General features: G+C 42.6%; 1 long non-coding RNA gene and 1 pseudogene across 1 annotated transcript; one reads left to right on the top strand and one right to left on the bottom strand.

Moving 5' to 3' along the window:
• Nucleotides 1–3,510: 3,510 nt before the first annotated feature.
• On the bottom strand, nt 3,511–4,582 carry LOC111139756. The gene is made up of 2 exons (XR_002640108.1): nt 4,552–4,582; nt 3,511–3,669 (listed from the first exon to the last, which is right to left on the bottom strand). It is a non-coding gene; the product is annotated as an uncharacterized LOC111139756 (long non-coding RNA).
• A 271-nt stretch (nt 4,583–4,853) lies between these two features.
• On the top strand, nt 4,854–7,255 carry LOC111139757 (annotated as a pseudogene).
• Nucleotides 7,256–14,751: the final 7,496 nt, after the last annotated feature.

The following is a 14,751-nucleotide window of genomic DNA, read 5'->3' as shown; positions in this document are numbered from 1 at the left end:
CACAAACTATAACAAGAAATTAGAACAATGGAGAATTTGGTGCTAAGCACTAAGAAGAACTCAAAAATATAAGAATTTAAAAAAAAAAAACAAGAATAGCGTCTATATAAGCAGCCACTAACGCTAGGCCTGAGGCCAGACAAAACTAAAATACCACCTTTCTGTCAGGCTGAGAGCTAGATTTTGTTGGGGCACAACCATAGCCCATCAGATGTCAAAAAGGTTTATTAAAATGCCGTACCAGTAGCACTTACGAATCTACCAGAGGTTCCAGGGACACATGCATGGGGAGGTACCATATCCCAGAACTCACTAGGACGCCGTCCATGGAGAAGTGCTGTACCAGTAAGACTCACTGGAGAGCCACCCAAGGGAATGCCATATGAGGTTAGCTGCTGAGCACCTGAGAGCCAGGAGCTTCCTGCTGCAGGAGCTTGCAGAAGGGAGCACAGCAGAACCAGAAAGAGAAGCTCTTTCCTCCAGTGCATTCTGCTGACAAAGGTGAACGTTGTGCCAGCTGGCAAAGGAGAAATGTTTACAAAAGGGTCTAGCTTCATTATTGCAGAACAGGCAATAAAGGGTAGATTTGGAGCTGAGAGGCAATAAACTGATAACTGCCCCAGTTCCTGATACTCAGTTACAGAGGAAACAAAGGAGGGGAGCAGGAAAATGCAGAAGGAAAGATGAGACAATAAAGCAAGTATCTCCAAACTTTATGGTGCAAAGCTTTAAAGCAGATATTGTCTGCCATGTCTATTTGAACTTGATCCAGATATTTCTATACAATTTTCATCATTATCCTTTAAAATAGTAACTTTTAAAAATACTGATTAACTGCACTTAAAAAGGTTAGGAGGCCTTTGCAGTCTAAGGGAAAGACGACCGCAGGGGTAACAATGAAGGTGATGAGAAGTGTTGGGTACTGGGTAAATCTTGAAACTAAAGCCAAGAACTTCCTGATGGATTGAATGTGGGGCATGAGCAAAAGAAAAGTCAGGAATGACTTTTGATCTTGGCCTGAACAACTGGAAGGATGAAACTAGAATTTCTGTTAAACTAGATGAGTACGGATTGGGGGAGAAAAGGCTTTGGAGACAAGTCAGAAGTTCAAGTTTGGACATAATAAATTTCAAATATTGATTAAATATCCAAGTGAAAATGGTGAGCAGGAAATTGAATGTCTGAGTCTGGATTTTGTGAACAATTGGACTTCAGGTATAAATTTGGGAGTTGTCAGCATACATAGATGGAATTTAATGTCCTAAAACTGGATGAGAACATAAAGGGAATGAGTTATTAAATAATCTCCCAAAACATTCCTTTTAATTCCATGATATGGATGTGGCATGACATTGACATTTAGATTTACCTCCCAATTTTTCACTATTCTGAGAAATGCTATGATGAAGAACATCTGTATTTCCTAATGTTTCGCTATTCTGAATAATACCATAATGAACAAAAATCCTTGCTTTGTGAAAAATTACCATTTTTGTAGGTCAAAGGCAAATGTAGACAACTTTATATGATTCAACCTAATATTCGTGATACTTCTTTTGGTTCTTTATCCTGATGTGTTATAATTTGATTAAAATAGATACTGTAACCTAGATGGAGCAATTAATCTCTGGGCTGCAAAATCTAAAAATAAATCACTCTAGATTGAGCTACCATGTGAGGCCAGATGTTTCCTAAACTCCGGTAAAACATAATCCTGAGGTTTCTCCTTTACCTATGCATAACTTGTGTTCTTAAATGACCCCAAAACTTTTCCTGGGTTTCTCACATTAACATCCTATTCAGAAATAACAGTTTTAAAATACATGAAATAAAAAGTGATGGAATCAATGAGAAAGAGACAAAGTCCCAAGTGTAATAAGAAAAGCACTCCTTGGGCACCTGGGTGGCTCAGTGGGTTAAGCCTCTGCCTTTGGCTCAGGTCATGATCTCAGGGTCCTGGGATCAAGTCCTGCATTGGGCTCTCTGCTTGGCAGGGAGCCTGCTTCCTCCTCTCTCTCTGCCTGCCTCTCTGCCTACTTGTGATCTCTCTCTCTGTCAAATAAATAAATAAAATATTAAAAAGAAAAGAAAAGCACTCCTTTCTCAATAATTGAAAGAGCAAATAAATAGGAAGTCAGTAGAGACATTGAGGACTTGGACAATACTGTCAACCAACTTAACCAGATTGACATTTATAGAACATTTTCACCAACAGCAAGATACAAATTCCCTCCAAGTACACAAAGAACACTTAACCAAAACTGACAATATTTGGGTCCATAAAACATGTATCAATAAATTTAACAAGATTCAAATTGTGTATAGTATGTTCTCTGGCCACAAGGGTCAAAAAATGAATCAAAAGTAAAAGCAAAAGGAATATCTAAAACAGATTTTAAAGAGAGATTAATAGCACTGAACACCTACTTAGAGAAAGTGTTTTGGGCTCAGTAGTTTGAGGGTCTTGATTTTGGCTCAGGTTATGCTCTCAGGATTTTGAGATCAAGCCCGAATTAGGCTCCTCACTGGGTGTGGAGCCTGCTTAAGATTCTCTCCCTCTGCCTCTGCCCCTTCCTTCTCCATTTCTCTTTCACTCTCTGTCTCTAAAAAAAAAAAAAAAAAGAATGAAAGAAAGAAAGAAAGAAAAAGAAAAAGGAAAGTTTTTCTATGATACATATGTAACATATGTTAACTAACCTATGTTAATTAGAAACTGCTTAGAAACTAAAAAACTAACAAAAAAGCCAATAATAAAGATTAGAGCAGAAATCAATGAATTAGAGAACAGGAAAAGAAAAATCAATGAAGCCAGAAGGTGATTGAGAAAACAATAAAACTGATAAACCTGTAACCAGACTGAGTAGAGAAAATAGAAAAAGAACACAAATTGCCAATATCAGGAATGATAGACTTGACATAAATACAGATCCTACAGATATTTTTAAAAAATCACAAGGAAAAAAAAATCACAAGGGATTAACATGAACAACTTTTTGGCTATAAATTCTACAATTTATATGAAATGGAAAAGTTTCTTAAAGACATCAACTACCAAAGCTCGCTTGAGAAGAAATAGATAAACTGAATAGCCCATGTCTATTAAAGAAATTGAATTTGTTATTCCATTTGAATTGAATAGTTAGCCTTCTCACCAAGACGATCCCAGGCCTAGATAACTTCAGTGGTGAACTCTATTAAAAATTTAAGAAAAATGGGGTGCCTGGGTGACTCAGTGAGTTAAAGCCTCTGCCTTCAGCTCGGGTCAAGATCCCAGGGTCCTAGGATCGAGCCCCGCATTGGGCTCTCTGCTCGGCAGGGAGCCTGCTTCCCCTCCTCTCTGTCTGCCTCTCTGCCTACTTGTGATCTCTGTCTGTCAAATAAATAAATAAAATCTTTAAAAAAAATTTTTTTAGAAAAAAATAATGAAAATACTACACAAACTCTTCCAGAAAATTGATAAAATATGTGTTAGTTTGCTAAAGCTTCTGTAATAAAGTACCACAGACTAGGTGGCTTAAACAACAGAAATTTATTTTCTCACAATTCTGGAGGCTACAAATCTGAGATCAATGTGTTAGCAGTGGTTTCTTCTGAAGTCTCTCTCCTTGGCTTGTAGACGATCATCTTCTGTGTCTTCACATTGTCCTCTTTCTTCTGTGCATGTGTTACCTATAAAGACACCAGTTAATATTAGATTGCAGCCCACCCTAATGATCTCATTTTAACTTAATTACCTCTTTAAAGACCTTATCTCCAAATATAATCACATTCCTAGGTACTAGGGGTCAGGGCTTCAATATATAAAATTTGAGAGGACACAATTCAGCCCATAACAACGTAATAACTTCCCAACTAATTCCATGAGCCAGCATTATCCTAATACTTTTACCAAACAAAGAAATTACAAGAAAAGAAAAATATAGACCAACAACTGTCATGAACATAGATGTAAAAACTCTTTTTTTTTTTTTAAGATTTTTATTTATTTATTTGACAGAGAGAGATCACAAGTAGGCAGAGAGGCAGGCAGAGAGGAAGGGAATCAGGCTCCCTGCCAAGCAGAGAACCCGACGCGGGGCTCGATCCCAGGACCCTGGGATCATGACCCGAGCCAAAGGCAGAGGCTTTAACCCACTGAGCCACCCAGGCGCCCCTAGATGTAAAAATTCTTAACAAAATGTTCTCAATTCAAATCTGGTAATAAAAATATGTCTTAACTACTTGGGCTGTATCAAGGAAAGTAAGGTATTTGATATTCAAAAATTAAAAATCAAGCAATGTAATTCACCACATTTACAGACCAAAAAATAAAAGCAAATTATATGCTCATCCCCACAGATATGAAAAAAATGTTTGACAAATTCTAGCATTTATTTATGATTTAGGAAAAAAATAAACTCAGCAAATTTCTTCACCTCAGATGTACTATGTTCATGGGTCAGAAAATGCTAATGGGCATCTATAAAACACCTATAGCTAAACACCATACTTCAGTGGAGAGAGGCTGAGCACTTTCCACCTAGGATTAAAAACAAGGCGAAGATGGGGCACCTGGGTGGCTCAGTCGTTCAGTGTCTGCCTTTGGCTGGGGTCATGGTCCCGGGGTCTTGGGATCGAATCCCACATTGGGCTCTCTGCTCCGCGGGAAGCCTGCTTCTCCCTCTCCCACTTCCTCTGCTGTGTCTCTGTCAAATAAATAAATAAAATCTTAAAAAAAAAAAAAAAAAAAAACAAGGCAAAGATCTCCAGTCTTAACACTTCAACACTGTACTAGTTTCTAGCCAGTGCAATGAGAAAGAGAAAAAGCTTCAACTTTGGAAAGGAAGAAGTAAAACTGTCTATTTACAAATGACATGATTGCCCACGTAGAAAATCCTATGGAATTTACTAAAAAGTTACTAAAACTAAATGAGTTCAGCAAGGTTGCAGGACACGTTAATGTACAAAAATCAGTTGTACTTCTATATGCAATAGTGTTACAAGTCTGAAATACTTGGGAATAAGTCTGACCAAAAAATGTGTAAGACCTACTCACTGAAAACTACTGAGGGAAATTAAAGAGGCCCTAAATACATGGAAAGATATGGTGTGAAGGAAAAAAAAAAAGATAATGGTGTGTTCATAGGTTAGAACAGTTAGTATTATTAAGAAGTCAGTTCTCCTGAAATTAATCTATAGCGTCAAAGCAATCCCATCCAAAATCCTAAGTCTTTTTTGTGGAAATTAACAAATTAATTCTAAAATTTACTTTGAAGAAAAGAGACAAATTTGGAAGACTATGTTAACTGATTTCAATACTTATAATAAAACTACAGTAATTAATTCAGTGTGGGGAAAAATTGAGGTAGATGAATAAATGAATTGAACAGAATAAAAGTTTGGTAACAGACCCACACATATATGGTCAATTGCTTCAGTGAAGTTGCAAGAGCAATTAAATGGCAAAAAGAATAGCCTTTTCAGTGAATGTTTATACACAACAGAAATGAAGTTCAATCCACAATGACACCATATACAAAAATTAACTCAAATGCATCACAGAGAGTTCACAGCTCTTTGCTTTCCCACTAGTGTGCTCCTTCAGAGTCATTGCTGATTCACAGAGCTTGAAGGATACATTGGCTTTTTGTTTCAACAAAACTTAAAACTTGGAAACAAAACAAACAATGCAACAGTATGGTTAACCGGTAATTTTGAAGAAGTTCTCAGCAAGGAGGTGACTAAGTTCAACCGGCCACAGAACAAATAGAGATACTACTTTGTTAAACAGTTAGTGGATCGGGTGCCTGTGTGGCTCAGTGGATTAAATCTCTGCCTTCAGCTCAGGTCATGATCTCAGGGTCCTGGGATCAAGTTCCGCATTGGGCTCTCTGCTCAGCAGGGGGCCTGCTTCTCCCCCATCTCTCTCTGCCTGCCTGTCTACTTGTGATCTCTGTCAAATAAATAAATAAAATCTTAAAAAATTAAAAAAAAAAAGTTAGTGGATCAACATCAGCCTCAGAAGGTTGCAGAGTTGGGCTTTAGGGCTTTAGTGATGCCACACTTAGATGGACGCTAAAATTCCACAGTTGCATTGAACATGTTGGAGTCGATATTATTGCTGCCAATTCCCTACAATGGGAAGGGACTAAATTGACTCCAACATTGGGTGAACAGTAGGGGATTATCTAGCTCCTCCGGACTTAGAGTTGACTATGATCGTGTGTGTTGCTCTGCTGTTCAGAAAGACTCTCATTTGCTTGGATTTGACTTGATAACATGTATTGAATTGATAGAACACTTAGATCCTGGAGATATGGCCAAGTTTCCTGAAGTCATATTTGGGTACTTTTCTCCAGGTATGGTTGTCAACAGCACACCAAACTCTGAATTCAATCCCATTTCTGCCATCAACCTTTAGATATCCAGATGACAAATCTGAGTGGAACAGAATGCAGTTTCAGACATGGGCTTTGGCTGTGGCCAGTCTCTACATTGACTCTGTCAAGTTTACCAGTGTGGGGGCTCCACCAGCAGGAGCTGAGCATGCTGGATACTATACCCAGTTAGGGGTCTTCCAGAAAAACATACCAAAGGCAACTAATTTGTGCATTTCAGAGCTCCAGGAACATGTTTATAAAGCTGTTTTTACAACCTCATACCTGAGTTTACAGCAAAAAGAGTACCTCCAGCTTGTTCTGAATGTTGAGGTGTTAAAAGAAGTCAACTTTAGGAAACTCCGGTTTCTCCTGGATCCAAAGAAAAAGGAGAGCGGCTGAGTGGTACCAGAAAGCGCAGATTAACCCTCATGGAAGCTCAAAGAGCCCATACAGAGCAGTCCCTCAAAACTTACAGTGTGGGAAAGGAGTTCTCTGTACCCTTAAGAAAGACTCACTGGTTATCCAGAGGTGAACTGCCCAGTGGAGAGCATGGAGAAGCTGAGAGAACACTGCTTGCTGAAGCAATTCGACTGAACAGGTATCAGACCGCAGTGCAGGCGGACTTGATTACCATACATGAAACCTCCTTGGGTCTTCATGATAGGCTCATGTAGACAACTTTGTGTAGTCTAAGTTAGGCAACTTAGTTTTGCACTTCTCTAACCTTGTTCTTATTTTTCATATGCTTTTGCGGGGTGATGGAGGGTTCATAATGTGCTTGTTCATGTTTCTGTTTAGACCCACGTTGAATGTGACTTTAAAAAATTTTAAAAGCAAATTGGATTAACAAAAACTTCCCGGCGGAGAGGGGGAGTGCATAAAAGATATAAATGTAAATCCTATGTAAAATGTAAAACCTTAAAAGAAAACAAAGGTAAATGGCTTTGGGTAAGGCAAAGATTTCTTAGATATGACAATAAAAGATACAGTCCATAAAAGAAAAAACTAATAAACTGGACTTCATAAACTGGACTTTGAGCATTCAGACGGGAAATAGTTCTTGGTTAAGCAGGAAGTTGTACAAATGACTTCTGGAAGACCTTCATTCTAAGCAGTTTTACAGTTAAACATTTCATTTAGAAGTCTGAACCCTTCTTTTTCAGTTTGCTGTAATTTACATTCACTGAGCAGAACTTGCATTGATCATTAGGACACACTTTATGCTGGGCTCCGGGTTACTATCCATTCCAACAGATACCTGACTGAACAATGACAGACACAAGAGGTACACTGCTGCTCCAGTACCTCCAGCTCCAATAAACATGAAGAGAGAAATCAAGCTTGAATGCCTTCTTGGCCTAATCTAGGACCTAGGACCTAGGGGAGCATATTTGTACCGAAGGCCTCAGGTGTGAAAGGAGAGGAAACTAAAGCCAGGCCTGGGACTAAGTAGTCTCTGTCAAAAAATAAACTCTTTGAAAGATACTATTAGGAGAATGCAAAGGTAAGCCACAGACTGGGAGAAAATACTAGCAAATCACATATCTGATGAAGAACTTGTATGAGAGTACATAAAAAACCCTCAAAAAGCAGTAAGATAGGGATGCCTGGGTGGCTCAGTCAGTTAAGCATCTGCCTTCAATCAGGTCATGATCCCAGGGTCCCAGGATTGAGTGCCATGTCCTCAGTGGGGAGCCTGCTTCTCCCTCTGCCTGCCGCACCCGCTGCTTGTGCTCGCTCTCTGACAAATAAATAAATAAAATCTTTAAAAAAGAGAGAGAAAAATCAATAAAATAAACAGTCCAACAACAACAAGAAGGGGAAAAGAATTTGAATGGACACTAACAAAGAAGATATGTGGATATCAAAAAGCACACAAAAAGATGCTTATCACCTTTAGTTATCTCAGAAATGCAAATTAAAACTAAAATGAGATACTACTATACACTTCTGAGAATGGCTAAAATTGAAGGGACTGATTATACCAAAGGTTGGTAAGGATGTAAAAAATTGAAAGGAGATTATACCAAAGGTTGGTAAGTACGGATGTAGAGCAGCTGGAATTCTCATTAATGCAGATGGGAAGGTAAAATGGAACCACTTTGGAAAACAGTTTAGCAGTTTCTTGAAAAATGACATACACCTGGGGCGCCTGGGTGGCTCAGTGGGTTAAAGCCTCTGCCTTCGGCTCGGGTCATGGTCCCAGGGTCCTGGGATTGAGCCCCACATCGGGCTCTCTGCTTGGCAGGGAGCCTGCTTCCTCCTCTCTCTCTCTGCCTGCCTCTCTGCCTACCTGTGATCTCTATCTGTCAAATAAATAAATAAAATCTTTAAAAAAAAATGACATACACCTATCATATGACTAAGCCATTCTATTCCTAGGTAATTAATTACCAAAGAGAACTAAAAGCATGTATCTGTATAAATATGTGTACATGAATGTTCATGACAGTCTTATTTGTAATAGACAAAAACTGGTATTAACCCAATTGGTATCAACAGATGAGTGGGTAAACAACCTAAGATATATCCACACAATGGAATACTACTAGCAATAAAAAGGAAAAAAACTACAGATACATGCAACAACACAGATGAATCTCAAAGTAATTATTCTGAGTAAAAAAGGCAAAAACGAATACATACTATAAGATTACATTTGTATAAAATCAAACAAAAATGCAAAGAATCTGCAGTGACAGAAGACAAATGGGTCGTTGCTTGTAGATGGGGGCCACTGAGTGGTTGGGATGATAAAGAGGCACAATAATCTGGGGGTGACCGATGTATTCATAATCTAGATTGTGGTGATAGTTTCACAGGTATATATGTGTCAGAACTTACCAAAACTGCACACTTTTCAGTATGTGAAATTTGTTGAATGTCATTGATAGCTCAATAAAGCTCAATAAAGGCTTTTTAAATCTAAGTGAAAAGTTAAGAATAGGGGTGCCCTTGTGCCTTTGACTCAGGTCCTGGGATCTTTGCTCTGTGGGAAGCCTGCTTCTTCCTCTCCCACTCCCCCGGCTTATGTTCCCTGTCAAATAAATAAGTAAAAAATCAAGAAAGAAGAAAAGAAAGTAAGAGAGAGAGAAAGAAAGAGAGGGAGGGAGGGAAGAAGGGAGGAAGAGAAAAGAAAAGAAGGAAAAGGGAAGGGAGGGAAGGAATGAAGAAAGATTGAATGAAAACCCAGACATTGAAACTAAATTTAGAGGAAAAAAGAAAAGGTAGGGGGAACCCAATAACTTGATTTATCCATCATTCCCTTCTACCTCATTCAGTGGGCTTCTTAGTTCGTCTCTTGGTTATCCACAAGCGCTTCAAGCATCTTAAGATGTTGTACACTCTATGCCAAAGGCTGGAATCAGGTCAGGTAAACCTGGACAAACCCAACAAGTGCCTAAAGAAACACACTTGAGGGGCGCCTGGGTGGCTCAGTGGGTTAAGCCTCTGCCTTCGGCTCAGGTCATGATCTCGGGGTCCTGGGATTGAACCCCACATCGGGCTCTCTGCTCAGCGGGGAGCCTGCTTCCCCTTCTCTCTCTGCCTGCCTCTCCGCCTGCTTGTGATCTCTCTCTCTCTCTGTCAAATAAATAAATAGATGTCTTTTAAAAATAAATAAATAAAAAAAATCTAAAAAAAAGAAAAAAACACAGGTGACTGCAGTCACGGTCACACACTCCTTCAAAGAAGGCCAAATGGCATTTTAGCTTCTAGGTTTCCACACGTCAGGCTGTTAGAACTCCTGAAACACCTCCCCTTAATACTCCTGCCCGGTTGTTCCTCAATTCTAATGTATTTTATCAGGATCCCCCACCCCCACTGAAAGATCCACCTTAGACCAGGCTTCAAAAGCTCTGTAAATACCTAGACTTTGCCCTTTGCCCTCTGCCCTCTGATAGGCTGTGCAGGCTAGTCAAGGTAAGACTTCCTCACTGTGCAAGCAATAAACAGATTTTCTTAATGATAATTCAGGAAGCCAGGATTCAACATTATTGATCACTCATATTTTCTCTTCCAAATTATTTTAGTGATCTTTGCCCATTTCTTCATTTTAAATGTAGACTTTTGGTTTCGATTTGTAGTTTGAAAACTATTTTCTCACTTTCCTTTTATCTTTTTTTGGTGGTTTGTTGTTGCTGTTGCACAGAAATTCTTAGTTTTCAAATGTTTAGAGTCATTATAAAAATAAATAAGTAAAACAGCTTCCGGTGCTATACGGCCTAGGTTCAAATGTCTACCGCTTACTAGCTGAGGACCCTTGTGTAACTCTCTATGAACCCAAGTTCCTCATCCGCCTCCCACCAGAATGTAAACTCTGAAAGGAGGTATTTTGGGCTATTTTGTTAACTGCTGTGTCCCCACCTCTGGGGAGAGTGCCTGATACATAAGAAATGCTCAATAAGCGTTTACTAAATGAGTCAATCTATGAAGTCAGAACAACCTTATTTACCGCATGGGATTGTTACAAGAATTAACTAATTCTCATCAATTTTAGTCTAAAACAGTGCCTGGCACACAGTAAGAGTAGAGGGAATGTTCCCCTCCATCCCCCAAGTCTTGCCTCTCTCAGAGAAGTTTCACCTGATCATCTTCCCTCCTGCCCCCCACCTGCCCCCAGTTAAGTCTCTCCCTTTCCTGCTCCCTCTCCTCCTCCCACAGGATTTGCACCATTGTCCCCCTTCAGTGTGGCTCACTTTGTCACTGAAAGTTCTTAACCTCTGGGCAGCTGGGAGCCCCTTTGAGAAACCAACACTCTCCCTAGAAAATGCACCTTTGCACATACACACAGACCTCTCCCTACAATAGGACGGAGCTCACAGAATCCTGCCACTAAACTGCCATTTTAGATCCCCCGAATTCAGTGGACAGGAATGTCAAAGACTCCCTCCTGGGGGCGAGCAGCAAACCTTAACAGGTCACAGGAAATTCCCAAAGCAGATCTTTAGTACAGGGGTCAGAGTCCAAACCCGGAGTCCGGTCCTGAGCTCCTCTGAGATGCAAATCGCTGTCCGCCTTTCGGCGGAGGGCGCCTATTGTTCCTTGCAGACTGCACTTCAGAGCCGACCCCTCACCCTGGCGGGGGAGGGGCGCTGTGGGGCACCCGGGCGGGGAGAAAAGGAGTTTCTGAATGGAAGCAGGAAGGCTCCAGTAGAGTCTAAGGTCACGTATAAACTGCGGCGACCGTCCCCCAGTTAGGAGGCAACAAACCCTCGTTCCTGTCTTCCGCGATAGTGGGAGACCGTCCCACTGCCTTTCCCGGAAGCGAGGAAGACGGTCCTGTGAGAAGGTGAAGAGCCGGGGCCCCAGGGCGAGCCACGTGACTTCGTGTAACTGCTGTAACCGTCCTGAGCCCCAGCGGGCGACCGCGCAGACCTGCTTCGCTGGAGAGAAAGGGAGCCGACTCGGTCGCTCGCACCGTGCGTGGCACCGAGAAGCGCCCACAGTTGGGAGCTGTTATGCATTAATATTGAGGAGCACCTCAGAGCGCGGAGGTCGCGCGGGTCTGGCGTCGGTGGCGGAGGGGGGAGGGGAGAGCGGGGTGCATGGAGCCGAGCCCCGACCCCCGCGCCCCCGCGCCCCCCGCAGGCCCGGCTGTCTACTCGCCATCTGGGTGGTCCCTCGCCTTCTTTGTGTTCTGGAGCTCCCCCAAACAGACAAGCACACACCCTCCGGGAGGCCAGAACCTCCCCCCCGGCCCTCCAACGCGGGCTCGGCTTCCCTCACAGACCGAGGGCGCCGTCCCAAACGTGCGTGCACTCCAAGAACCTGGAGGCTGCGTGCAACCCTTTCTTTCACTCTTCTGATTAGAAACAGTCCCAGGGGCGATGGGATTTGCCCCAAGTCGGCAACTTCCTGGAACTGGAAACCAATCGGAAGACTTCCGCGTCGCGGCTCTTTCCGCTGTGATCAGGTTACTCAACGCCTCGGGACCCGCTTTTGAAAAGGAAAGGAGAGGTCGACCCGGGAGCGCCCCGAGGGGAATGTCCTTCGGACTCGGTAACTGCTCATGGCAGGCGGTGAGAGAGTGGGGGTGATACATTGTGTAACCTGCTTCCCCCCCAAAACAGAACGTCCGCAGTTTCAAATGGTTTTCCGAGATCCTGAGTTTTCGTGGGTACATCTAACAGGGGGCTGGGAGCATCCCCGTCTTGTTTACCCGACCGAGTGCCTAACGCAGAGTGGGTGCCTAATAAATATTGGCGAAGCGGAGGGAGGATCGCACGGCTGCAAGCGCCCCGTTGCATCAGAGGGATGTGAGGGTTTGCGGAGCCCAGCCCCACCTGGGAGGCATGTCAGCCCTCGCCAGTTTTTCTCAATTATGGCTCTGCAACGAATATCCTCTGTGCGTAAATCCTTGACTGCATCTCTTGATTATTTCCTTAGGATATTTTCCTCGAAGAGGGATTACTGGGTTGAAGGGTAAGCGCATAGTTAAGTCTCTTGATTCAGAGTCCCTCCAGCAGCGCCAGAGTGACTCAGCTTACCAGCAAGCTGGCCAAAACTCGGTATCACCAGGCTTCATTTTTATTTCTTGTTTGGTATTTTTTGCCATCTTGGTAGAACGAAAATGATAGCCCATTTTGTTTGCATCTATTTGTGGGCTGATTAGGTGGAGATTGGACTGATTTTAAAGACCTACTCTAAGGAGCCCAGAGAAATCCAGTGTGGTTTGAAAGGAGACCATTGACACCAGGCACACTGCCCAGCAAGGTGAAGCCAAAGGGCGCGGAATGTCTGGTATGATTTGACATGAAGATGTAAACATCTGAGCCTTCCTTGTTCCAGAGGCTTCCCCTGAGCAAGGGAGGGGGATCTGAGACTTCCTTGCTTCCCTGTGGTTTTTTTTTTTCATTTCCTGAGAAGGAGAGAATGTTGTACAACAAATGAAAAAGCTGTATGCTTATCTTTAAGGACAACAAGAAAAAGTAGAAATGGGTTAGTGATTTCAACTTAAGGTCATGGGAAGGCAGGGGTGAGTGGTGAAGTTTGAAGGCTGTGTGAAGGAGGTAGGAGGTAAGTCCGAGGGTCTGAAGCCAGCCGGGTGGGGAGGGAGCGGGCAAGAGGCCTCACAGGGCTCTGGAGACTCCCTGCTGGAAAGGCTGCTGTGTGTTTACGGCACTTACAAGGCCTGGGGTCTCTGGAGACCTGGAACGGGCTTGTGAGGATCAAACTTAAACTGCCAGGGACAAGGGAAAGTGGTGAGGAAGTGGAGGCTGAGGTGCAGCTCAGGCTGTGCTCTGGGAATGGGGAGGAAGTAACTGGCATTTTCCAAACGGGGGTGGTGGTGGTGGTTCCGGGAGCTTTGGGGGCTAGGAAACCGTTGGGACTTCTAGGCCAGAGCCACACTCCGCTCCCCAGCCCTTCAGATAACCATTGGGTTCTTTTGCAAGCCACACCCAAGAGGATAACCGATTTACCGATGTTTACAGTTTTATTTACTAATCTAGCTCTCAGTTACTCTACTAAATTTATAGTCCTAATGACAGTCATCAGCATTTTCCTGATAATAAACATAGGGATGTGTTTTTTGGTTTGGTGTTTTTTTTTTTTTTTAACTTTGTGGGGGAGTTTTTCTTGACTACTTTAAATTTCCTATTAAGAGTTCTCGGGTTGGGGCGCCTGGGTGGCTCAGTGGGTTAAGTCACTGCCTTCGGCTCAGGTCATGGTCCCAGGGTCCTGGGATGGAGCCCCGCATCGGGTTCTCTGCATCGGGTTCTCTGCTCAGCAGGGAGCCCGCTTCCTCCTCTCTCCTGCCTGCCTCTCTGCCTACTTGTGATCTCTGTCAGATAAATAAATAAAATCTTAAAAAAAAAAAAAAAGAGTTCTCGGGTTTTTTTGTTTTTTATTTGTTTTAGAGGAGAGAGGTAGGAGGAGCAGAGGGGGAGAGAGAGACTCCTAAGTAGGCTCCACACACAGTGCAGAGCCAGATGTGGAGCTCGAACTCATGATCCTAAGATGATGACCTGAGCTGAAATCAAGAATTCAGTTGCTTAACCAACTGACCACATAGGCACCCCCCTTTTATTTTTATATTTAGGATCTTTTTTTTTTAAGATTTTATTTATTTATTTGAAAGAGATCACAAGTTTGAGAGGCAGGCAGAGAGAGAGAGAGAGAGGGGGAAGCAGGCTCCCTGCCGGGCAGAGAGCCTGATGTGGAGCTCAATCCCAGGACCCTGAGATCATGACCTGAGCTGAAAGCAGAGGCTTAACCCACTGAGCCACCCAGGTGCCCCTATGGCAGTTTTAACTTCTAAAATGTTAAAATAAAAAAATAAAGCTTTGCATTTCTGGAAACATTCTTTCTGCCTCCCTCCCCACTGGGTGCTTGAGCTTCCTGAGCTCTTCAGCCCTTCCTTACCTAATACTCCTGCTGGATGATGCCATTG

This window comes from Enhydra lutris, unplaced genomic scaffold, assembly GCF_002288905.1.
Source record: "Enhydra lutris kenyoni isolate GAN:26980312 unplaced genomic scaffold, ASM228890v2 scaffoldscaffold116, whole genome shotgun sequence".
Classification (NCBI taxonomy): Eukaryota; Metazoa; Chordata; class Mammalia; order Carnivora; family Mustelidae; genus Enhydra; species Enhydra lutris.
The sequence above is the reverse complement of the archived record's forward strand: the minus strand, read 5'-3'. Positions and strand labels throughout refer to the sequence as shown.